This window comes from Hylobates moloch, unplaced genomic scaffold, assembly GCF_009828535.3.
Source record: "Hylobates moloch isolate HMO894 unplaced genomic scaffold, HMol_V3 SCAFFOLD_11, whole genome shotgun sequence".
Lineage (NCBI taxonomy): Eukaryota > Metazoa > Chordata > Mammalia > Primates > Hylobatidae > Hylobates > Hylobates moloch.
In genome coordinates, this window is record NW_026652286.1 from 28,294,533 (window position 1) to 28,320,204 (window position 25,672).

Sequence of the window (25,672 nt, forward strand, 5' to 3'; positions counted from 1 at the left end):
TGTCCACTGCCTGGTATAACTGGAACTCCAGACAGAGAGCACACAGAGAGGAGCGAAGGCAACCGGCCACTTGGCAGTGGGGCTTTGAAGACCAGACAGACAGGCCTTCCAGATTAACACTTGAAAAAAGAAAAAAAGTTGTTTTACCCTCTGTTCTATGATTCCCTGCTGAATAGGAGTGTGAGTTTAAAATTTAATCGTGAATTCATTGGAAGGAAATAAATCAGAGAGTAAATGTTTAAAGTGCAAAATTGCTGAGCCCTTGGGTTGTGATCACTCAATTTAGCACAAAAATTAAGAGTTACTGTTTTCTGAGAGCAGAGACAGAGGCTCATTTACAATTTTTTTAAATGACAGATGCCATTAATTTTTAAAAAAATAATCGGGTTTGCAATGCAGTATACCATATTAAAAAAAAGACTCACTGTTCAGAACCTAGGGTTAAAGCTGCAGAAACTATATCTATAAAAGCATCCACAGAAAGCTGAAGGTTGATTTCTCACTATTGGCCTCACAGGCCAATGAATTCTGGTCTTTCCCACCCACCACTCAAATCTCAATTCAGGAGGACATGCTTATTCACAGTGAGGCACTGCTGAGGTGCTGGAGAGAAGAGGACTCACCAGTAGTCAAGGAGCCTGATGGGCATTCAGCTCTGCTCCCTTGCCAAGTTCAGGCCTTCCTCCTCTCTCACCTGAGCGACCCAGGTGCTCCTCACTTGGCTCCAATGAACTCCAAGAAACTCTCAACCTCAAATACAATGTGATCACATCATTCACAATTAAAATCTTTCCATGATCTCCCTCTCCATGAAGAAAGCCCACTCCCTTGGCGAAGATTATGCCAGGGCCCTGAGCAATTGGGCCCCCAACCTCTCTGTCTCGCACCCTGTACTCAAGGCCTCCACCTTGTCTTCACAAGGCCAACAGAATCTGCCCCCACCTTTGCCTGACCGTCTCCCCCTGTCCCCTCACTCACTCCTCAGACTCGCCTCTTCACCATTTCCCAGCCTGCTACTACCTCGTGGCCTTTGCACATGACTGTTTCTCTATCTGGACCATGGTCTCCTTAAAGAGCCACGTATGCAAGGAAGTCTTCACTTCCCTTGGGCTCTGCACAAATGTCACTTATCAGAGAGGTCTTCCCTGGCCACTCCATATAAAATAACACCCCTTCCCCTAACCCCACACTCGATATCCCTTCCTCTGTTTTATTTTTCCCCATAGCACATACTTGTAGCCACCTGGCACATGACATCCATGTCTGTTTATTGACTGCCTTCCCACACTAGAACAGAGGCTTCATGACACCAAGGACTTTGCCCATTTTGTTCTCTGCACTATCTCTGTGCACATAACAGTGCCTACCATACACATTGTTGCCTCTCAATGAATATTGATAGAATGAATTAAATGAACAAATGGCATCCCATTCTGTCTGCTGATCCCCACATCGTGTGCTGCTACATGCCTCCCTATCTTTGAACAAGTTGTTCCTTTTACACGGAATGCTCTTCCTCCCATTCGTCTTGCTAGGCTAACCTGCAGCTTTTGTTTAAAACCCCCTTCCCTGGGAAATTCCGTGTATCTTCCTACCTTGAACCCAGACCTGGCGAGAGTGCCAGTTCTATGCCCCTTGCCAGCTCCTGTTATTGCACTAGGGTATCATTGTTGGTATGCTTTCCTATCTCCCATGGGGCATGCTGACCTCCACTCCAGAAAAGTGTATTGGTTTTCTCATGTATCTGAAGCACCCAGCAAGGGCCTGGCACATGGTAGATACTTCATAAGTGGCTGCTGGTTTAACAAATAAATGATCATTATAGTTGACATCTGTTGGGTGCTTCCTATTTGCCTGTCACTGTTCTAAGCCCTTGGCAGAGATTAATTCATCACCTTTTAACAACCCATATTTCAGGTATAGAAACAGAATCACAGAGAGGTTAAATAAGTTGCCCCAAATTCACATAATGTAAGTGGCTGAGCTGGAGTTTGCACCCAGCTCTAGAGTCTGGGCTCTTAACCACCACTCCCGATTGCATTAGTAATGAATGGATGAGGGATAAATGTTGAATCTTAAGTAATAGTCTTTTTTCTCCTCCTTTTCCCTCTTCTCTCTATGTTCTTTCTGCTATTCTTACTCTCTCCTGCTCCTTACTCATACATTCAATTCACAAATGTTTGTTGAGAACCCACAATGTGCCATGCACTGTGCTGAGAGACAGAGGTAACTACAGTGAGCAATGCTCACATGGAGACAGATGTTACTTAATCACAAGAGTATACATGGACAAATCATAATAAGGACTATTCATTCCTGCATTCATTCTGTTATCCAATAAATGTCTATTGATTGCCTACTATGTGCCAGGGGGTTTTCCAGGTACTGGGGATAAAGCAGTATCTATTTACACTCAAATAGATCAATAAGTAAACAAACAAATGGAAAAATTTCAAAAGTTATATAAATTACATTATAAGTGTAACGAAGGGGTAAAAATCCAGACTGTGAAGGAAATACACAAAGAGCTACAAAAGCATATAGCAGGGGACCTTGCTCTAGACACACAGTGACAGAAAGTAATACTTACAAAGTGTTCACTGTTTCAAAGCACTGAGCTCTGCATGTATCAGCCCATTTATAATCACCACGACTCTATGTAGTGGGTGCTATTGTTTTCCTCATTTTACACATGAGGAAATTTAGGCACAGAAAGATAAGTAACTTGTTCAAGGTCAAGCCACTAGTAAGTAGCAAACCTAGATATGGACCAGGTGGTCTTGCTCCAGAGTCCATGCTCCTCAGCACATTGCTAAGAGAACACCTTCTCCTACCATCTAGAGAGGTGGCCTTAGGATGATGTGTCTGGAGCTGTGTGACCCTGGGTGGGACACTACCCCTTTGGACTTCAGCATTCTTCAGTTAAAAATAAGACTACTGGACTAGATCAGAGTCCAATGTCTTATGTAGGGAATGAGGGACCCTTAGAAATCACATGAAGAAATCTGTGTGCACGCATGTCTACGACCATACCACCCTGAACGCGCCTGATCTCGTCTGATCTCGGAAGCTAAGCAGGGTTGGGCCTGGTTAGTACTTGGATGGGAGAAATTTGTGTGCATGTGAATGTGACATGTTTCTTAAGTGTGGCACTGCAATTTAAATTAAATTTTCAGAGTGGTCTGTGGCCCCAAAGGAGTGCAGTAAATTATTCCTTCTAAAATTTAGTGTTCCATGAAATACACCGAGAAACATATCCTGTGTGCTTTTGTATGGAATATGCCATGCTCATGCTCAGAAGAATGCAAATAGTGCTCCCTGCAGAGTGGGTGAATCCTGAGTCCATCTTAAATAGTTTTCCCTGCATCTTCTGGATTACCCTTTCTTCCTTTGATTTGCGATCCTTCCTCCTTCAACTGCATCGTTCTGTACACTGAAGATCCAGACATATCCCTGCCTGGCTCTAATGTCTAAGGCCAAATAAAGCTTGGCTGCACAGTTGTGATTTCATAAATGTGCCCAGTAAATCCAACAGTGAAACATTTTATTAGGTGGGAAATGCCATACATAAGTTATTTATTTGCCTGTCAACACCAATAAGACAATTTCATTTTACAGGAGTACAGTTGGATTCCAAGGCTGGCAGCTCGTGGCTGCTGGCACAGTCAGTGGTATTTGGTTTTGTCTTTATATTTTACATGAATATCCCAAAGAAAAAGAAATTTGGTCATTCAATGCTTTTGTCTTAAGTCACTTAACATTATAAGTATCTTTCAATAATGCATTAACATATAAAATATATTCTTAAAGACAAACAGAAAGAATTAATATTTTATGGGCTACAACTTGCAAACATCTCTAGAAGCACTGAGAGCATTGATTGTTTCCTAAATCCATTAGGCTCTATTTTGATCTCCAATGGCTGGAGACAGTCTGCTCTGTGGTAGGAGTTATTTTGGCAGCACAATAATTTAGAGGGAGCCAATGTTTTGACGACATTCAGCTTTTGACACCAAATGCTAAAGAAGCTCCAATAAGAAGGCAAGACTCCTGGCTCAACCCTACCAGTTGCCACAATTACATACTAGCTGGTCAGATTAGAACTGCCCTTCTGTGATGAAATCTGAATTAATCAGACATCAGGCTGGTCCAACTAACCCACCCAAAGGTCAAGTTGGAGCCATTTTCCATCAAGATGATAATAACGATTATAATAGCAGCAGCTATCATTTATGCAATAGATAATGAGCATCCTACATGGCCCTAGGGGTCACTGTTCACATCATAGGCTAGAAGATGACAGTAATGTCTTGAAGAAGACACTACTACCTTTTTCTAATTCTAATTCTTACCTCCTAATGACATGTGAGTTAAGAGTCATTATCCCCATTCTACATTTAAGGAAGGAGACTTAGGCAGGTGAATGACCTACTCACTGCCATACAATTAGCCAGGGTTGATGCTAAGACTCAAACTCAGTCCACCTGGCTTCAGTTCCTGTGTTGTTTTCCTGGCACTATGGTGGACAACACGCAAGCTGGCTGCTAAGAGGGACTGATGTGACTCCAGGAGATTGAAGGAAGGTACCAGATGGGAAAGCCAGGGTAATGCCTCTTTATCACACAGTTAGGATCTTCAGAGCTGGCAAAGCCCACCACCAGAGGCTTTACCTGGAACATAGCAGGGAGATGGAGCCCCACCCCATTGATGAAGATAACACATCTTCTTCTTCCTTGTGACTCCTTATGTCTCACACCCTGTCGGATTTTCCAAAGCTCTTACTGAATTGAACCCTAGCTTATAAGGTTTGTCTCTGCTGTAAGGAAGCATTCAGTCTTTTTCCTGCCTATCCCTCAGACACATTTTCCTACACACTCCCAGTCCCCACAACTCCCCGAAAGACTTACAGCTTCCCAAATGTACTCTGCTCTTTATAGTAACTGCTGTTACCTCTTCATTCTTTCCCATATTCTCATAGTCTCCTCCCACCTGCCTTTAACTGTGAATAACTCCTGCTCAGTCTTTCAGACCTAGCTGAAGCATCATCACTTCCAACCATCTATTCCTGAAGCCCATTTGCCCCCAGGCTGGGTAAGGGGCTTCTCTTCCGTACTCCTAGAGCCATTCCATCAGAGAACCCACCAACGATCTGGGTGCCAGGAGGTTGAGCACCCTATATGTGGTGAAGGGCTAGCTAACTTCAGAGTCAGGCAGACCTACTCAGTTTCAATCTCAGCTTCACCACTGGCCCTGGGCATTTTAATCTCTCTAAGCCTCAGTTTTCTCACCATAAATGAAGCTGATCATAGCAACTACAGTTGAGGATCAATGACATAATACACATTAAGTACTTAGCACAGGGCCTGCCATCTTAACCCTGCAGTACTGAGGGCATGAGGGGGCTCTGACCCCCATCTGTCCACTACTCCCACACTGTAGGCTTGTGGGCTCTGAAGGCAGGATCCTTGCCCAGTTTCTCTGTGTCCCCTGTCCACCTACACTGGGCCTGTACAGAGAAAACTGATCAGTAAGGATTTGCTGAGCTGCACAGAATTGCAAAATATGAGGGCTAAGGAGTACATCCAATCTGTGACTTGTAGGAGAGAAGGAAGCTGCCTGCATTACTGCCCAGGGAGATTAGCATACTGGTACTGTCAGAGCTGAAATAAAGAGCTGCTGACTCTCCAGGTTAGAATCTGACTTCTGAAGGTGGCAGGGAGTGCAGCGTGAGTTGAGGGAGTTCTGATTTTTTTCTTGCAAAATTCATCATAGACACCCAGCCTAAGACACAGGGGAACACAGAATTGTGTTTTGACTTCTAATTTATCTTCTTAATATCCACTTTCTCGTGCCCTGGAACAGGGCCAACAAGTCTCAAAGATCACATTTCACCAGCAACCTTGAAAGTGTGATTCAACATCTCTTTTTGCAGTAATAAGATCTTTTAACCGAAAGTGACCATTTTATGAGGCTGATGCATTACAAAAGAGCCAATAGGCAAACTGAAGCTCAGGGTTATTAAAGCCCTGGGAAAAATCAATGTGCTCTGAAGCCAGCCTCCAGCTGCGACTTAAGCAACAGTGACCCTGAGTTCAGGAAAAGTGTTTGCCAGGAGCTGAGGCTGCGTCCAGAAATGTTGTGCACCCACTAGCTATGAGTGTGTCTGTGGGGGGAAGGAGGGGCCTGGATCCCCAGCATGGCAGGCTGCTGCTTGGGAGCAGGAGATTAACAGAATGCTTCTTAATCCCAAATGATGGGTCAAGTCATAATTAAGGGGCTGAGCAAGAACTGAGAGTCAGAAGGGAAACTGAGGTTCAGGAAATTAGGGAAGGACACCCAGAAGGTTGGAGAATGAAGGCAGGGGTCAGAAGTTCATGAGAGCAGGGAGGGTGAATGGAACATAGCAGGGGCTTGGTGGACCAACAAGCCAGAGTGTAAGGGGAGCTGATACCACAGGTTCTCTGTGGTGGCAGAAGCATGGTACGTGGGAAAGCCAGCTACGTTTAAAGGGACAGAGACAGGCCGATGCAGGGTGATGTCGTGCAGATCTGTGTCCCTGCCCAAATCTCATGTTGAAACGTAATCCCCAGTATTGGAGGTGGGGCCTGGTGGGAGGTGATTGGATCGAGGGGGTTGATTGCTCATGAATGCATTCGCACCATCCTCTCGTTGCTCTCCTAGCAATAGTGAGTACGTTCTCCAACATCTGGATGTTGAAAACTGTGTAGCACCTTTCTTTCTCTCTCTTGCTCCTGCTTTCCCCATGTGACATTTAAGCTCCCAATTTGTCTTCCGCCATGATTGTCAGTTTCCAGATGCCTCCCCAGAAGCAGATGCCAGCTATGCTTGCTATACAGCCTGCAGTATTGAGTCAGTTAAACCTCTTTTCTTATAAATTACCCAGTCTCAGGCATTTCTTTATAGCAATGCAAGAATGATCTAATACACGGGGGAAGCCAGCAGTGCCTTCTCCCCAGCTTGTTTCTCCAAAGGCCATCCCTCTTGGCATCAAGGCTTCTGGAATACAGTGATGCCAGCTACTATCCCTATTCCCATCACATAGAGGCACTGCTGCTGCCCTTTCTCCTTTTCTCTTTTCTCCTCCCCTACTGCAGCCCAGCCAGTCTCAGAGCTGTATAGGCTTATGCTTAGGATATATAGTCCACTCCTCCCGGTTTACAGATGGGAAAACTCAGACCCAGAGTGGAGACGTACCTCACCCAGCCATGTGGCAAGAGAGCAGCTAAGCTGAAGCTTGTCTCCAGGTCTCTTAAGAGCTGATCTTTTCTCTGTGACATATAATTTAGAGGCCATTTTTATTCAAGGTGGAATTTTAACCTATTTTTTATTATAAAACCAATACTTGCTTGTTGTGACAAATTCAAATTAAATATACATGCAAAAATAATAATAAAATGTAAAGATGATGTACCTCTTCCCCTATCCAGCTTATCCATAAACACATGTACCAGAGGTAACCACCGTGACAGTTTAATAAGCTACAGGAGGTGTTTACAGCTCACTTTCAGGAGGTAGACACAAGGGCAGTATTCCCTATACACACACGCACACACACACACACACACACTCCCCAGAGAATCCAATTCTCTCCACAGTAGCTCTGCTAAGTGGTCACCCAGTCCTGACTCGTGTCCCTCCAAAACCGAGAGAGATCATTACCTCTGGAAGCATCCTGTCCACTTTTAGATAGTTCTAGTGATCAGAGAAACCCTCTTATAATTGAAGGAAAATGCCTACCCATAGCCCTAGTTTAATCCTTTTGACAGCCCTAAACACATCAGTTCCCTCTTTTTATGGGGACCTCCAAGCAGCTAAGAATAGTCCCCATAGCCCTCTGGGTTTTCTCCTGGCCATGCCAACCACCCCTGGTTCTATCAATGATATCTGAAGAACAGGCTCAAGACCACGTGTCCCTTACAAGCTTCATCCAGGGCAGAGCCACAGGGAACTGCAAGGGAGGGATACATTCATTACACCCTCACTCCTTAGTGGTCCCCATAAAAAGAGGAAGTGGCTTCCAGTGAATACACATGAGCCTCACTTTAAGGGAATCCACCATACCTAAGTCCAAATGTAGCGGTCATGAAGGATGACTTGCCTGGTAGCATGTATGTTTGGATTCTTTTGGAAAGTGAAAATTCTGCATTACTAGAGAGCTCTGTGGGAGTTTAAATAAGCATCAAACTCCACAGTATCCACCGCCACACAAATATCTGGATCCCACTCCAAATATGAACTGGAGGCCCCACGGGCCACTCCATCAATGTTCACCAAGTTCTCTTTATCAGTGAACACCTAAGAAGAGATGCACTGGCAGAGAGCAGGGCCTGAGAACCAGCGTACCGTGAGACCTCCCCAGCCAGTGAGGTGCCAGGGGACAGAAAGAGCACATGCTCCATCTGGAGATGCAACAGACTTCATGGATCTCGTAGTGTGGCCATCATAGGGAAGCCCCAGACAAGAGCAGAGGGACACAGATAGGGCATTCTGAATAATGTGGTACCTCTTCACAGAAAATGCACACTGTGTAGACACCCTCGTGGGTTGTATGTTAGTCACACTTTAAACGCCAACCTAAGACAGACGCCACTGGGCTGAGTCCTGGTCTCACATCCCACGTTGGGCCCCTGCTTGGGTTTGAATCCTGCCTCCGTACTTCCTCACCATGCGATCTTGGATAATAGTATAGACAGCTACTGGCTACAAAGTGCTCAAACGCTAGCCAGTGGTAGTAGTAGGTGTGCTTACTAAATGCCAGTTGTTCTGCTGATTTAAAGACATGCTCTCTTCTCTGTATTTTCTTAGTTGCTGAGACTGGTTATTCACAACAACCATCATCATTTATTAGGGATTTATTGGGACATGCTGAGCAGGGCTCTAGGTACTTCATATGCATTATCCCAGTGAATGCTCACAAAATCCCAGGAGGTAGGCATTATCACCCATTGTAAAGATGAGCAAATTCCCAAGTCCTGCCTGAGGCCAACTCAAAACTCTCCTAGATTATACTCCATAAGGAAGTGCAAGGCTGGGACAGAGACTCAGTTCTGCTACAGGAATAGCGTCCTGTTTACTTTTAGATAGCTCTGGTAATCAGAGAGAACCTCTTATAATTGAAGGAACATGTCTACACATAGCCCTAGTAAAGGGGCTCAGCACATAAAGGGGCAGAGGAGAGGGGGAAAGAGGAACAGAGACCATGAGGAAGGAAGGCAGGAAGAGGCCCAGTGGCAAGGACAGAGGCTGAAATCAATCCCAGAGCCATCAGTGTGTTTGGTTTGCTCCCAAGAGACATCCAGAAACTGGTAGCAGGTTCAGTGGCTCAGCCACTGTCCACTCCAAGGGCTTCCTCTGCCCTGAGGACAGTGGTGGGAAGGTCTGTCAGCCACCTGCATGGTTGAGACTCCTGCAAAGATGATGTCTCCTTGGTCAGGACCTGGGCAGATACACCTGCTTCTGAGCAAAGACAAGCTACAGGTACTGCCCTGCACAATGGTGGCCTCAACCCTGTCTGGGCATTCTCCACAGACTAGGCTCTGGCTGGGGCAGTTTTGTCAGAAACAAGAGTCCTCTGTACATCCCAAGCACTCTGCACAGAGGAGGCCTTCAAAATGCACACTGAACAAATGTAGGGGCAAAGAGGGACAAGTGCTATCCAAGGTAGCAGATGTGTGGGCCCAAAGAGGGGCTTCCTCTCCCTGACAAATATCTGCGTGACAATGAACAGGAATGTGAATGCACTCACACGCACAGCATGCATGCGCCCACTCAGGTGTAGCCCTGGCCTCATACATGCACGTGGGCACATGCTCACAGGTATGTCCACGGGAATACAGCCTCATTCTTCCTCATTGGTCCCAAAGCACAGCACCAGAAGATTTCAAGATATTGTGTGAACCCAAAGCTGTCCCCACCTGGAAGGTCATTGGCACTGCTAATGTTCCCATTTCACAGATTGAAAAAGGCCTGCCTCTGACGAGCGAGGCTTAGCAGCTCAGTGACTTCCTGCATTTTGGGCTTTATGGGATTATGTACTGGTCAACCACACACACTGCAGGTTACATTCAGCCATTCCTTGGTCGGTTCTCAGATAAGGACATCCTTCCTGAACATGTGCTAGAGCCCTGTGTGGTGTGATGAGGCCTCAATCCCAGCCACATTTGAGCCTCTTTCAGGCCCTCATGCCACCACTCCCCATCCCACTGGGCTTTTGCCCACACTGTTTCCTCTGCCTGAGATACTCTTCCCTCCTGTTTCACTCATCAACTTCACTCTGTCTGCAGATTTCAGCTCGGGGAAGCTTTATCTCACCTTCTTGCCTGGGACTTTCCTTCCCCACTAGACATGTCATCATATCCCTGTTTGAACGTGCCATGTCTGTGAGGCCCTATCATTACTGCTGTCACTCTCACAAGACTCTAAGCTCTGAGAAGACATGAGCCATCGCTCCTCACATTGACCACTGTGCGCCACAGTCTTGGCTCCTTACATCGACCACTATGCGCCCAGAGTCTAGCATGGGTATGCCTGGAATATAGTAAGTGTCCAGAAAATATTGGCTAAAGAAATAAATGAGTGAAGGAATGCCCAACAATCCTGGAAACAATCTCTTTTGGAGTTGTGGTTTTCCTTTTTAAATCAAAGAGTTTTTTTCCCCATTATAAAAGTACTATCTATACCTTAAAGAGAAATAGAAAGAAACTGGGAAATACCCTCTTTCCCAGGACCCAAAGTTATCCCTAAACAGTAAAATCATGAGGCACCATTGGGCAAAGCATCCAGGATGTTAAGGAGACTCAGTGACTTTCCTGGCTACGATGCGATCCATGGGAATGAAACCATGCTGAATGGCTCAGAGTTTAGCTTCCAGAAGAGACCTGTGATGTTTCCTTTGACTTCTCACTTCACTGCCTCCCCCAGGTAAAGCAGGTCTTCAACACTGCTGCCTCTGAAAATGCTCCAGGTTTGCAGTTTCCAAATGGAAAGAGAAGTTTCTGATACAACAGTCTACATGAGTTTCACACTTTTAGAAGTGAGATTTGACCAAAAAAAAAAAAAAAAAAAAAAAAACCTTAAGTTATAAAATCTCTTTTTAGAACAGAAGTAATAATATGGAGCCAAAAGGCTCTGCAGTCAGTACATTTCAAATTTAAGGCAAGCAAATTCCTACTGGGAAAGAAAAATAACCAGGCACAGAGCAGAGAGAAAAAAGAAGAAAATCCAAATTAAAAAGCCTAGAGGTATGTCCAATTACACTGTCTTCTTCCTTAGATTTTTGTCTACAAAAGGTACTTTTCATTTCAAGGAGGAAAAATAAATTTTAATTTGACAGCTGATATGATTTCTGTTGCAAAATTAAAACACATTTTGTCAAGGTTTGTTTGTTTCCAAAAACTGTATATTTTATTGTCACACATATAATTTCATAGTACAGATATAGCTCATATTTTATAAGCCTTATACAACAGACAAAGGGATCCGCAACTTCCCCTCTAAATCAATGGAGTGCAGCAAGTAGAATGGGATGGAAGTATTTTAAAGCTACAGATCAGACCAATTTACTTAACAGCTGAAGTAGAGGACAGAAGCTTCCAGAGCAAGCCAGCAGATTTTAGAAGCCTCCCAAGGTGCAGGAGGCACTGGGCTCAATGGCATACAGGCCTGTCTGGCACCTTTATCAGAGGCCTTCTGGTCAACAGCATGAGAAGAATGAAACTGATGGTCTTACTGTGTCATTCCCATGGCAGGATGGGCAGTGCAAAGCAAAATATTACAGTCCCCAGGTAATCAACCTATAAGCCCTCTTTCAAAGAGAAAAGAGGGATGGACAGTCTGGGAAAGAGGGAAGTACGACTTTAGGCTACAGGGGTTAGATCATCCAATTCACAGATCTCTGCCTGTGACCAGTGGCATAGCATATTTCACCAGGGAACAACACACCAACAATGCTGAGTAACATCAGTACTGTTTGCTAGCCTCTGGAAGACCCATAAGGAGGCCATAAGCAAGTTCAAATCCCTGCTCTGGCACTCACTGGGAATCTAAGCAAGTCACGTATCACCTCAGAGTCTCAGTCACTTCAATTGTAAATGAGAAAGATAACATACTTCCTAAGGCTGTTCTTGTAACTGTGTGCCCAGCACTGTGCCTGGATTTACTGCAAGATCACACTTGAACCTCACTATAGCCATGACCAGGTAGGAACTATGTGGCAGTTTTAAGCATGGCTGCAAATTATTTATCACCCTTCCCATCAAGAGTCTAATATCCCTCCCCTTTATATGGGCCAGCCTTCCAGACTCACTCCCAATGAACAGAATGCTGGAGAAGTGATGCTGAGTGACATCTGAAGCTAGGTCACAAAAGGCAGTACATGTTCTGCCTGGCTTGCTCATGCTCTCAGGTTGCTCCCTCTTGGCTCCAGCAACCACATTGTAAGGAAAGCCAGGCCACACGGACAGGCCACATGTAGCCCAGCTGACTGCCAGCATGAACCACCAAGTATGTTAGTGAGAGAACCTTCAGATAATTCCAGCTTCAAGTCACCCCAGTTGATGCTGAATGGAGCAAAAAGCAGAAAAAAAAAAAAAAATACCCCTGCTGAGCCCTGCTCAAATTGTAGATTCCTGACCAAAATAAATGTAACTGAGTTAAGTCATTGTGTTGGAGTGGTTTGTTATATAGCAACAAATGCCTGAAACAAACTGTTATTCTATCCATTTTACAGATGAGAAAATCAAGGCTTGGATTGATTAAGTCATGCCTCAAACAGCTTGCAATGAGCGCATTCAGGACTTGAACACAGCTGGCAAAGTGTATGCCCATACCCACTATTCCATACTACTTTCCAAGTCTGATTCTCCATCATCAAAGTAAAAGGAGAGTCCGATTAATCCTCAGTTCCTAGAAACCACTAATCCAAACTCTCCATTCTGTAGGCCTTCTAGTCAGGAGTTTAACGTATTCCTTCCTTTACTATGATTTGTAATCATAATTTATTTTTTAGCTTCATTTAAGTATAATTTTCTCAGGGATAGTCACATTAAAATAAACACATATGCAGGAGAGCTGGTTAATCCCTGCGGGTTGAGCTCCTGGGTGGAGACACAGCAGGGGAACGAATATTAGCATCTTCTATGGGCATGGCACTGTCCTGAGTATTTGTCAGTCAGTATTCTAGACACACTGGAGAAGAACAAACTCAAAAAGAAAAGTCACACTTGAGATTTAACTCCAGTGTTTGTTACAACACACAGTATAAAATCCATCCCCCCCAGTTCCTGCCCCTCCCCCACTGCCCCACACCAGACTAATAGGCATTAAAAGACCTGTAACTTTCTTACAGCAGTGCCATTAGCAACACCCAAATTTAAAATCATACCCCACTGTTCCTGCTACTTACAGGGACACATTAACAGTGAATGTCTTGCCCACTTCAACATCCTCCTCCAGTGTAAGGGGACATTATTCTCAGTGTCACTGATAAGGTTTAAAATAGTTGATCTTCTTTGAAATTGAGAGCATCAGAACTCAATGGGGATTTAACTTGAGGGTGATGATGAAGTCATATGTGAGGACAATTCTTCTGGCAAAGATGTGTGAACAGGATGGTAGAAACCAGGCTGTGGCTTCGGGAACAGGTGAAACAGCAGCTGGGAAGGAACAGAGGTGAGACACTAAGACAGAACTGAATGGAAGCTAAGGGTGAAGCAGGGGGACCGGCCAGAGGCAGCTCAGAGGGGCTCTGACAGGGAAGGGATGCCCCTTGGAGGTGAGTGGTAGTGAAGGCCAGAGGTGAGGTTTAATCAGAATGAGAGACTGGGGCAGCAGGAGGCAGTGTGAGCAATGATCACTAGAGAACGAAAGCCGTGGGGTATGGTGACTCCCATGAAATGCTTGGCCCCTTATTTACTTGGCCTGGGATACCTATGGGCAAATTATTTATCCTTTCTGCCTCTCTGCTTCTTCATTCTTGAGACAGGAATGAATTAGAGTAGCTCCTACCTCTTGAGTAATTGGAAGGGATAGTGTTATCACTGAGCTCATAGGATCAATTAGATACTGCATTTAAGAACTAGGCACAGTGCCTGGCAAGCAGTTATTGAACAATAAATGGTAGCCATTCCTAACACTGACCAAGCCCACTCCCATCTCAGGGCCTCCTGATACATTTGGCTTCCTCTTCCCCTGATCTTCCAGCTCTTTCTCAGCATATAGAGTCTGCTCAGAGGTCATGTCCCAAGAGAAGCCTTCCCTGACCATTTCCCTCCCCTCCCCTTCACCACTTACCCTACTTTACTTTCCTCATAGCAGGCAAACCAGAGGGGTCCTCGGTTATGAGATCATCCATCAACCCAATCACTCTATTCCCTGACCATTTGGTTTGATGTTTCATTCCCCCCAATTGAAACTTTATGATTTATTTATTTATCTTACTTGTTTATTGCTTCTGTCCAGGAGTTTTGTCTATATTGTTTACCCTGAATTTCCCTGAATCCCAAGGGCTAGCACATAGTAGGAGCTCAATGAATGTTTGCAAAAGGACCGAATTCATATTTATTATTATTTTTCTGGCAGGGAAGCAGGATTAGGTTTTCAGGGCAGATCTGGTAGTCATCCACTGGGATTCAAAAGCTGAGGCAAGAATATGGTGATCTCTGCTTGAAAAGACTTGAGAAACAGAAAACTGTGGGCCCAGGACCATCCATCATGAAAGGCCACAGAGAGGGCATAGAAAACAAGTCCAAGGAGACCAGAACAGAATCATCACAGCATCAGTCCACCAGCACCCACACAGCTGGGCCCAAAATAAAGAAATGACCACGGTGAGGACACTGGAATGGACACTGCGCCTCAGGAGATTATCATGCAATCAGCCTTCACATGTAAACCATCCACAAATTTATGAGCCTACACAAACAATTGCTTCCTGGAATGTTTGCACAAATGGGGCAGATTACAAAACTCTAGCCAAAGAACAAAAATATCACATGGCTAGGGTCACAGTGTAGTCTGGGCCATGAATAGAGGGCAGAGGGATTCTGCCTCCGAACTGAGGCCACAGTTTTCCTGGTCTGACCAGCTGACAGCTAAGAAGCAATGTAGGAACCTGGCCAGTCCTTCACCATGCAGAGCTTAGCAATGTGGGCTGGGCGAGAGAATTTCAGGGAAGTTCAAGAGGCCTAGGCCAGCCACAGGAACACAGATGAGATGTCTGGGAACCGCAAGATTTAAAATAGTAAAGCACCAAAGACTCACAGTTCCATAAACATTTTAAAAGTACCTACTGTGTGCCATACATACATTGCACCGACCATTCACACAAATTATGGCATGTAACCATTGTGAGACACAATACAGTGAGGCACAACTTGTGAGTTGTGTGATGACTGTCCTTGATCTTCATGGTCCAGACGAGGATCCTGAGACTCAAAGAAGGAAAAGGATCTATCTGTTCAGCATCACAAATCTGTTAAGTGGGAGAATAAGATTCAAAGCCAGGCATTTTGTGTCCAAATTCTGTGCCCTTTCTGATATATTGCAGCAGCCTCTGAAATATAAGACACATTTTGAAAGAGCATTGTGCTTCCAATATGCAACTTAGCATGTGCAGGTAAGTGGTAAATGTATTTATTTGCTTGTCTCCATAAGACTAAAGTCTCTATCTTAAAGGCTTCTACCTCCCTGTGGCCTAGAGCCCTGTCTTGTGCATAGTAGCTATTTATCCAATGCTGGTGAATTGACAAGCTGGTAGATTGACTGCTAGCAGACAGGATGTACAGCAAGCCAGTCACTGCTCACCCTCCAGTGGTTCACAGAGAGACAAGTTTATGAGTTTTGCTTCCATCAGTGGAGGCATCAGGGAAATGAGTCGATACTTATATGGGGACAGCTGTGAGCTAGATTACAAAGCATAGCCAGAGAGAGGAGGCTGGTAAAAAACCAGAATGTTATGCCAAAAATGAGCCTGGCTCATAGTGAACTATTGAAGACTGAGTAGGGAGATCATTAACTCTGAAGTTAAAAGAGTCTGGATTCAAATTCCGGCATCACAGCTAGTGCTGTGGCCTTGGATAGGTACTTAACCTTTCTGAACCTCAGCCTCTTCATCTGTAAATGGGGAGAACACCATCTGTTTGATGGGATTGTTGTAGGGATTATAGACAATGTATCCAAAGTCCATGGTGCATAGTAGGTGTTCAGTAAACTATGGCTATTGTGAATTTTAGGGGTGATACCTACAACAGAATAAGATTTCACAGATATTATCTTGCCCAGTGTACCTATACTGCTAACATTTATTTTGTAAGTCTCTAGGAAAGCAGCATTCGGGGTCAAGCACCTTCTCCAAATCCACCAAAATCCGCCACCGACACCCACTCCCTCTCAGACTTCCTCCCAGCCAAAATCCCCTTTCATCTTATAGTTCAATCTTTCTGTGAAGATTATAGTACAGGAAGTTTAGAAAAACAGATTCTCAGATGGAATATGTATTACATGGGTGCTTTTAATTCCTAGTAATTAAAATCTTTAGAATAAGAAAGAGAATCAGCAGGCAAATTTTAAACATCTCCAATGAAGCTCCACTGTGAGGAAGTAGGACTCACGACATCTGAGATAAAGCTTCTTTTTCTGGGACTGGGAACAGCTGGGACAGTCGGGCTCTTGCAAAGTCTTTTCAGAGATGAGCGATGGGTTTGCAAGGACAGTCACAAATGTCCATTATCCTGAGGAATTCCAATGTGCACTGTATAATCCATGGTTTCATAAAGTACTCTAAAACATACAAAGATTTGCACATTGTTTCTAAAATCCCTTGACCCCGTTCCTTCCATCCCAAAGTCTGACGTTTCTTTCCTGGAGTTTTCAAGGTTTCATCTCCTAGGAAATTAGTTATACTTTGTATGATTATCATAGCATGTGCATTCAAATCACCTGAGGATCTTGTTAACATGCACGTTCCGATTCTGGAGGTCTTGGGGAAGATCCTGGGACTCTACATTTCTAACAAGCTCACAGGCAATGTCAATGTTGGAGGTTGGCTCACTGAGAGAGGAGATGCATAAGAGAACAAGTGGGTGAATCATGTCAAAGATCCATAGAAGGGAACCACACGTTTGCAAGTTTTTCCTCTCCACTAAGCTTTTTTTCTGTAAGTGCTACTTTTAAATTAGGCTGAAAATCAAAGAACTCTATTTAAATCAAATTATAGCAAAGAGGAAGACTTAAAGAAAACAAATGACTACAGAGTTGTTCCTCTGAACCAGTTTTAACCATCTTCACTGGCATTAAAACGGCTCCAGTCCTCTATTTCCAGTCTCTGGGACTCTCTGGGTCAAGTTCCTAGTGCTGCCTGCGACCTGGCAACCTCACTCAATACCCACCAGCTACTCAATCCCTTCCTGTCTCTTTGCGGTGGTGAGACTCAGCAGCTTCTCTCCTGCACCACCCACCTCCCAGCCCATGCTCCAGTAGTCTGAACTACAAGCAGTGTCTGCAACTTCCATGCTTCCAGTCTTTATGCAGCCCTTTCTCGGAATGCCATTGCATCCTAACTACCTCCATTTCTTTAAAGCTGTCATCTTCTAACCTCAGAGACAGAAAACTCTGGGATGTCCTTCCACTGCTACTCCTCCTCCCGCCACCATGCTCCCTGAGCACCTAGCTGATTGGGATCACAGGTGCTTAAAACCTACCCAGCAGGATATGGAAAATTTTAAATGATTAATGTGAACCAATCAGCTGTCTCGTGTATGTGTATACGGAGAATGTGTGTGAGTGCAAGTGTGTGTGTGAGCACATTTAGCAAATGAGAGACCAAGAAAATGATATTATCAAAGAAAATTTTGAAATGGAACAAAAAAAGGATACTTGGAGGATGAAATGTGAGTTCTTGTCCTAGATCAGGCAGTAACCACCTGTGTAGCCTTGATAAGCAGCTCCCAGCACCCATTCCATGCCTTTGCCTATACTTCACCCCAAAGAAAGACCCCACTGTCCTTCCATTGAGTGGGTGTCACCTCCCCCTATTTTTACCCTGAGCCCCTCCCATGCTTGATTGTTTCTGAGGAAATTATTTCTGAATATCATGTCTGTGCTCCCACTTTTTTTTACCCTTTACCCATTGCCCTTTCGAGTCACAAAGATAAGGCGCTTGTTTTGGAGCTTGCTTCAAAAACTCACTTTAGTTATGCCAACTCACATTTTCTCTCTACCAAACCAAGGTCAAAGTTATTGACACATTTCCTGATATTATACTATGGCTCAATGAAAGCTGCTGAAAAATCCTTGGGTAGAAGTTACACTAAAAGCTGTACCAGTCCAAATGTGAACTTGATAATACAGGCTCCCCACTGTCTCCCGCTGTCTCTGAGAATCTGTTGGAGTGCATCTTATGCCTCCATTGAGATTCAGATTCAACAGGCATTCATTGAGCACCTATTACATGCCAGGATGTTTATACCTGATCCATTTAAATCAACCATATGAGATGGGTAGTATCATACCCATTCCATCCAGGAAAAAACAGAGTCTTAGAAAATTAAAGGGATGGGCCCACGATCACATAAGACATCACAGAGCAATAGTGCAACCCAGTTCTCTGACTTCAAAACCAGAACCCCTCTCATTATAAAATGATATCAATTTTTCACTTCAGAGCTGCTCCTTCTGTGTTTGGTTCAATGCTGGGCATCCAAACGATTGTTAAATGCATTTATCTTTGCTTGCATTCATGCTTTGGGGCAAGTAAACAAAACCATGTCAAAGTACAATTTAAGACTGCGTTAATTTAAGATAATTGTTTTTACATTGAGGGATCAAAAATGGAGCTATAGTGGGCTGGGCACGGTGGCTCACGCCTGTAATCCCAGCACTTTGGGAGGCCGAGGCGGGTGGATCACAAGGTCAGGAGATCAAGACCATCCTGGCTAAGACAGTGAAACCCCGTCTCTACTAAAAAAATACAAAAAAATTAGCCGGGCATGGTGGTGGGCGCCTGTAGTCCCAGCTACTCGGGAGGCTGAGGCAGGAGACTGGCGTGAACCCAGGAGGCGGAGCTTGCAGTGACCCAAGATCGCGCCAATGCACTCCAGCCTGTGCAACAGAGCGAGACTTCATCTCAAAAAAAAAAAAAAAAGGAGCTATATTGAAAAAGCAGTTGAGAAATAAACAGTTTACAGATAGAATGAGATAATTATTACCATGTGCATTAATATGCATTTCTTTTTAAAGAACTTAAATGCAGAGGCAAAGGCAAGAGGTTAAAAATCATCTCTTTCCTGATGAAGAAAGGTCTAAGTTGTGAAGAAAATGACAGACAAACACAGGTGCCTCAAGACTTCAATCTTTGGTGCAAAAACATTTTTTGCAGTTGTCAGGTGTATTTTGAAATTCGTTGTAAGATAATACATATGTCTGAGGATCAAGAAAATACGATAAATAGCACTAGCTATATGGTGGCTAACTTAACAAGGCTTCCTTTTGCGAACTATCTTTATAGTTCTTGAAGGCTTTAACTTTGTTTTATTCACCATGAACTCTAAATATATAACTGTTGGATAAGTGCATGAATGAATAAACATATTTATCCAAAACTATTTTATCACATCAAATCATTTGGAACAGAGTTTAACATAAACCGGAATTTAAACTGATTTTACAATAGCACTGAACTGAGATCCCATTGCTCCATATCCTTACCAATTATGGGAATTGTTAGACTCTCGTATTTTAGCCATTCTAATGAGTACAAAATGGTATCTTACAGTGGTTTAAAATTGTATTTTCCCTATTATCAATGCTGTGGAACTCCTTTTTGTGTGTTTAATAGTCATTCTCATATCTCTTGTGAAGTGCTTGTTCAAGTCTTTTGCCATTTTTTTGAGTTATCTTTTTATTGTGCATTTCTAGGAAATCTTTATATATTCTGGATGTGAAACCTTTGTCAGATATATGCATTGTAAATATATTCTTTCAGACTGTGATTCACTCATTCTTGCAAAAGCACATTTTTTACCAGCTTGGAGACAAACTCATGCACATCCATTAGGGTCCCAGCTCAGGGATAGGGAGGTCCATGGCGAGTGTATCAGCCAGAGAAGGCTGCACTGAACACTTCCACGCCAGATGCCTTGCTGTATGAAGGCTAAGAGTTTCCAGTTTTCATCTTGTGGTCTTCAGTCAGTCCAGAGAAGCTCATATTCACTGGGCACCTGGAGAGTGTGCAGGATACATGGTCCTATCCAGGACAGGATTCGCACTAGAAGCAGCACTTTTGCAAGGAAGGCGAGAGGTGGAGAGATGAGTGGCGCACATGAGTCCATGCAAATAACACCCATAATACTAAAAATCCAACAACCAGCACCCAATTAAGCCATAAATGACAGCAATCCAACCCTATCCTAGATAGTTCCACAGATATCCTGTGTCAACTCACATTTGTCGTTTGTCTCTCACACTGTCCGAGTCAACATCTGCACAATGATAAAGACGATAAAGGATGTTCAAGGTCACAGCTAATGCAGGCAAGGCCAAAAAATAACTTTTTATAACTCATTTTACTCTCTTTACCAAAGTAATATCTGTTTACCATAGAAAATGTGGAACTACACATAAGCAAAGAAGAAAAATACACAAATACTACTCCATAGAGATAAACATTTTATATTTTAAGATGTATCCTTTTAGTCTCTTCTTTCTGCATATATATGTTTTTGTCTCTATTTTTAAAAATGTGTTCATGGAATATACACTGTTAATGTAATTTGCTTCTTCTACTTTGAATATTCTACTCTGAATATTTTTTCATGTTATTGCACGGTCTTCTTTTCTCCAGGTTCCCCTTCTCCTGCCTCACCCTCTCGTGTGGGATACAGGCCCCACCACCCCACTAATTTTTTTTTTTGTATTTTAGTAGATCGATCTCCTGACCTCATGATCCGCCCACCTCGGCCTCCCAAAGTGCTGGGATTACAAGCGTGAGCCACTGTGCCCGGCCTGCACAGTCTTCTATTACATAATATTTAATGGCTGAACAGTTCTCAATCAAATAGATGCACCATGGTTTATTTAGCCAATTTCTTATTGCTGAAAATTTACCTTGTTTCCAACTTTTCACTTAAATGCAACATGAGGATAAACATTTTAAGAGCTAAACCTTTGAGCATCCAAGATTATTTTCTTAGACTAAATTCCTGGAAGTGGAATTGCTGGGTTAACAGGAATACAAACATTTAGGTTTTGACGCATATTGTCCAACTACTCTCTCACTGAAAGGAAAAAGCTTTAACACTTACTGAGCAAGTATACAGCAGGCACTGACCTAGGGGCTTTGGCCGAATTACTTCTGATGCCTTGCAATACCAGCAAGGGTAGTGTTACCTTGATGTCACATAGGATGCCCGTGGAGTTCAGAGAGGTTGAGGCACACAGTCATGAAATGGTAACCTGGGACCAGAACTCAGTTGTGTGTGACGCCGAAGTCTGTGCTGTTGCAAAACTTGATTCTCGGCCGGGCGCGGTGGCTCACGCTTGTAATCTCAGCACTTTGGAAGGCCGAGGTGGGTGGATCACGAGGTCAGGAGATCGAGACCACGGTGAAACCCCGTCTCTACTAAAAATGCAAAAAATTAGCTGGGCGTGGTGGCGGGCGCCTGTAGTCCCAGCTACTCGGGAGGCTGAGGCAGGAGAATGGCGTGAACCCGGGAGGCGGAGCTTGCAGTGAGCCGACATCGCGCCACTGCACTCCAGTCTGGGTGCCTGGGTGACAGAGCGAGACTCCGTCTCAAAAAATAAAAATAAATAAAAAATAAAACTTGATTCTCTCAGCTTCTCTTTACTGTGGTAGAGACGCAGACTAAGGCATTTCTCAAGGGCTTTTTAAAAAGGGTCTATATTGTTGGGAGCAGGGGTGGGAGAAACTGGCTGCTATAACAATATAAATAACTTATTGACTTAACCCAATAAAAGATGATCTCTTGCTTGCACCATTGTTTAACGCTGGTGGCAAATTGAGGGGCTTTGCTCCATGTAGCTATTCAAGTACTCAGGCTACTGCCATCTTATGACTCTCCTTTAAGTCCTCTGGTATCATGAGGTTATTTGGGAGGAGGGGCCAAGCCTGGAAGTGGTGGACATCTCTTCTGCTCGTATTTTGTTGGCTAGAATTCATTGACATGGCCACAGTTAACTGTAAGGGAAGCAGGGGTGTGTGGTGGGGCTGTGAGCCAGGACAGAGAGAATACAGATGCTAGTGCACTATAGCAGTGTCTGTCACAGGATTGAAGGCAAATGAGATTTCTTCCTAAGCCTCAGTTAACAAGAAAAATCCACAAATCCCTCAATCAGCCTAATGTAGAAGTTCAGTGTAGATACCCTGGAGTCAGACATCCTGTATCCAATCCCAGCTCTGGCCTCACAAGCTATATGCCTTTGGAGGTAATAAGAGTAATAGCAGCTAACAGTTATTGAGTGCTGTCTATGTAAAAAGTGTATAGTAAATGATCAAGCACTCAAACTTTGGAGTCAGACTCCCCAGGTTCAAGTTCTGGGTCTGTCATGTACTAGCTATGCAATCTTGGGCAAGCCACTTAATCTCTCTGTACCTCAGCATCCTCATCTGTAAAATGGGTTGAATAATGGAAGCTATATGAGGTGGTTATATGGGCGAAATGGATTCTACCTATAGAAGCACTTAGAACAATGTCTGACACAGAGCAAACCTTATATAAGTTTCAGCTACTATTGTTGGAATGATGTGCCAGGCATTGTGCTTTTTAGTCATTAGACTTTGGGCCGCAGTTTCCTCCTCTGCAAAGTGGAGGAGATAATTACTTCCCACAGAGCTGTTGTTGCCGTGAAGCAAAGTCATGTGTGGAAAGCACAGCCTATAAGTGGGCTGCCGGAGCATCTGGCTGGAGCGAGCTGCTCCATGAACCGCAGACGCTGCTTGACTCCCCGACAAGCTCCAATTCATCAAGGTTTGCCAGTCGGCACAATTGCCTCACCCTGTGCTGCTGTCGAAGGTCACTGGCAACAATTCCAGGCCTTCATTCAGCATGGGCCGAAAGAAAAAGAATTCTATAGCCAAAGCTGTCTCCCACGCTCACCTCCTGTCCCATTGTACATGGGGAGCATGGTGTTGCAGCACATTATTCCACTCCTGAGGACACTGCGCCCTTCCCCCTCAGGCGCCATTCAGCTTAGATTAAAAAGGCACTGCCTTTCCCAGCTGCCTTTCTGAAATATTCATCCTGCAGACAGAGATTCCAGCACACAAGGCAGCCCCCTGGAAGCCCAGGAGTCTTCTCTTTCCAGCAGCATTCCCACCTGGGGGTCAGGTGGTGATGGCCCCATGGAGCAGCCTGCAGACTAGCTCTGGCCACGACCCAGCAGATTGGCATAGGACACACTGCCCAGAGCTGCTTTGATTTTCCCAGGTCCTGTCTGGTGCCTTCACAGCCCCTCTTGCCCTCAGAAACCCAGGAAGCGCCCCTCTAAAAGGAACCTCATTAGTTCTGGTTGCCTTCCTGTATCTCCCATCTCTCTTTCTCTGGCTCCAGCCTCCATTTGTGAAGGCATCTTAGTTAAGAATATCTCCTTGGCACCAAAAAACCAAATGGCCACATTTGCCCTGATGTTATTTCTATTTGGTCCACTTATACCCAGCGCTGACCTGTTCCTCTCCCAATCCCAGCTCCCAGGACACCAGCTTGCTTCAGAGCCATATCCTGCCACCACCTTCATCAAATATCCCCTCCTCATTATCCACGCCCTCTTCCCTGGGCAGCAAGTTTGGTGGCCCTGAGCTACCACACTTCCTTTCTCATCTCTGGAAAGAGTCAGGGTCTCCCTATGTTTCATAAACTGCTCCACATGCTTGCAGATAGAACACAGGCACCCAGATTTTGAAACATCCCCAGCACCTGTACTATATTTTACCATTTATGACTTCATTCATTCATTCATTCACTTCAATATTTATGTAATTAAATAAATCCTTAAATTAAGTGTTTAATGAACATTTATGTCCAGTTACTGTGCTGGGGTCCAGGAATACCAAGTCTAACAAACCACAGTCCTGCCTTCACAAAGCTCCGAGTCCAATGAGTAGAGAGACAAGGAAATTGACAGAGAAGGTGTAGAGTGATAACTGTGATAGTGGGGGAGCAGAGGAGAGAATCTCCCCCAACTTGGGTGGGTCAGTGAAGGCTTCTTAGATGAGGTGATGCCTGGCTGAATGTCAAAGGATGAGGAGAATCAGTTAGGCCAGGATAGGGAAGCCAGGGAAGGCTTCTAGGAAGCAGAGAGAACACAGGTATAGGCAAAGAGGCAAGAAATACTGGAAACCACTACAACCCATTTAGAACCACTAGTGCTTATTATTCAGTGTGTGGAAGGAGGTGGGGCTGCAGTCGGGTAGTGGAGGACCTAGATCATAGTTATAGGGTGGAAAACTCAGCTTGGTTTGCCCAGATTTTCCTGGTTTTAGCACTGAGAGTCCCATGTCCCAGGAAAACCCTAAATCCCAGGCAAAGCAGGACAGTTGGTCACTTTACACAAGTGGTTCTTTGTTCTGCTCAAGAGCTTGGGCATTTTGCAAAAGTGGCAAGGAGTTAGTAGAAGACCATAGCAGAGAAGCAGCATGATTGGCTTTGTATTTATAATTTATGCAGAAAATCTACTCCACTGATTCCACCATCCAGACAGAGGGTGTACCTTCCTCCATGTCACACCATGGGATGATTCATAATGCCTCAGAGCACATCGACCTCCAATGCTTTGTCATGAAGGTTCTGCCGCTTCCTGTTGGCCTGCTGTCATGGAAAATGTCATGGAAGATCCCCGGAGATGGGTGCTCTTCCCTCCTGCACACCCACACGCCTCATGGTAACCTACTCAGAAGCACTCCACTTCCTGAGCAGCCCTTTAGATCATAGGACATGGAAATTCCAGAGATAGTTCAAGCATGCCATGATTTTCCCAGACCAGCACAATTTCTAGCTAGTGTCTTCCAGACTTTTAGAACCACAGGGATGAAATATCTAATGCAAGGTAACAGCAGTGGCCTAAGGAAATTCAATATGGAGAGAATCCCACTGTAACAAGCTCGATGGGTATCAACATCACCATGTTGTATTCAAATCTCATTAAGACTGATAGACTGTTGCCAGAGTAGAGAGAAGATATACACTATTAGTTTTATTTCTTTGCATAAAAAGATTCCACTTACATGGTTAACTGCAAGTAACATGGCAACAATAAGGGGATGAAGAAGATTAGATAAAAGGGACGTGTTATGCAGGAGCCTGGAAGGTAAAAACCATCATGGCCGTATTTATCCCTTTTGCAACTATAGTAAATTATATTAATTATATAACTTTATTATATATGTCTATAACTATAGATGCTAAAGCTAACCAAGATGTTAATTAAATCTGTTTTTTGGAATGGTGTCTGGTGATTTGGAAGAGCTTGTTAAACTATTGGTGCTGGCGGGAGTAGAAATGCTTCCTGGGAAGACACTGTTGGCAGGTGAGCAGAGAATTACGTGGCTGGATTCTGCCTGCAGACAGCAAAGCAGAAAAAAGGAGAATGCGAGGAGGTCTCAGAGGAATGCCAAGGAAAGCAGGCAGTCTGACGTGAAATAGAG

General features: G+C 44.2%; 1 protein-coding gene across 1 annotated transcript in view; it reads right to left on the reverse strand.

Annotated features, from left to right (window-relative positions):
- The window catches only part of NAV2 (neuron navigator 2), a 780,691-nt gene that overhangs the window by 718,574 nt on the left and 36,445 nt on the right, over positions 1 to 25,672 (reverse strand). The window lies entirely within an intron of this gene.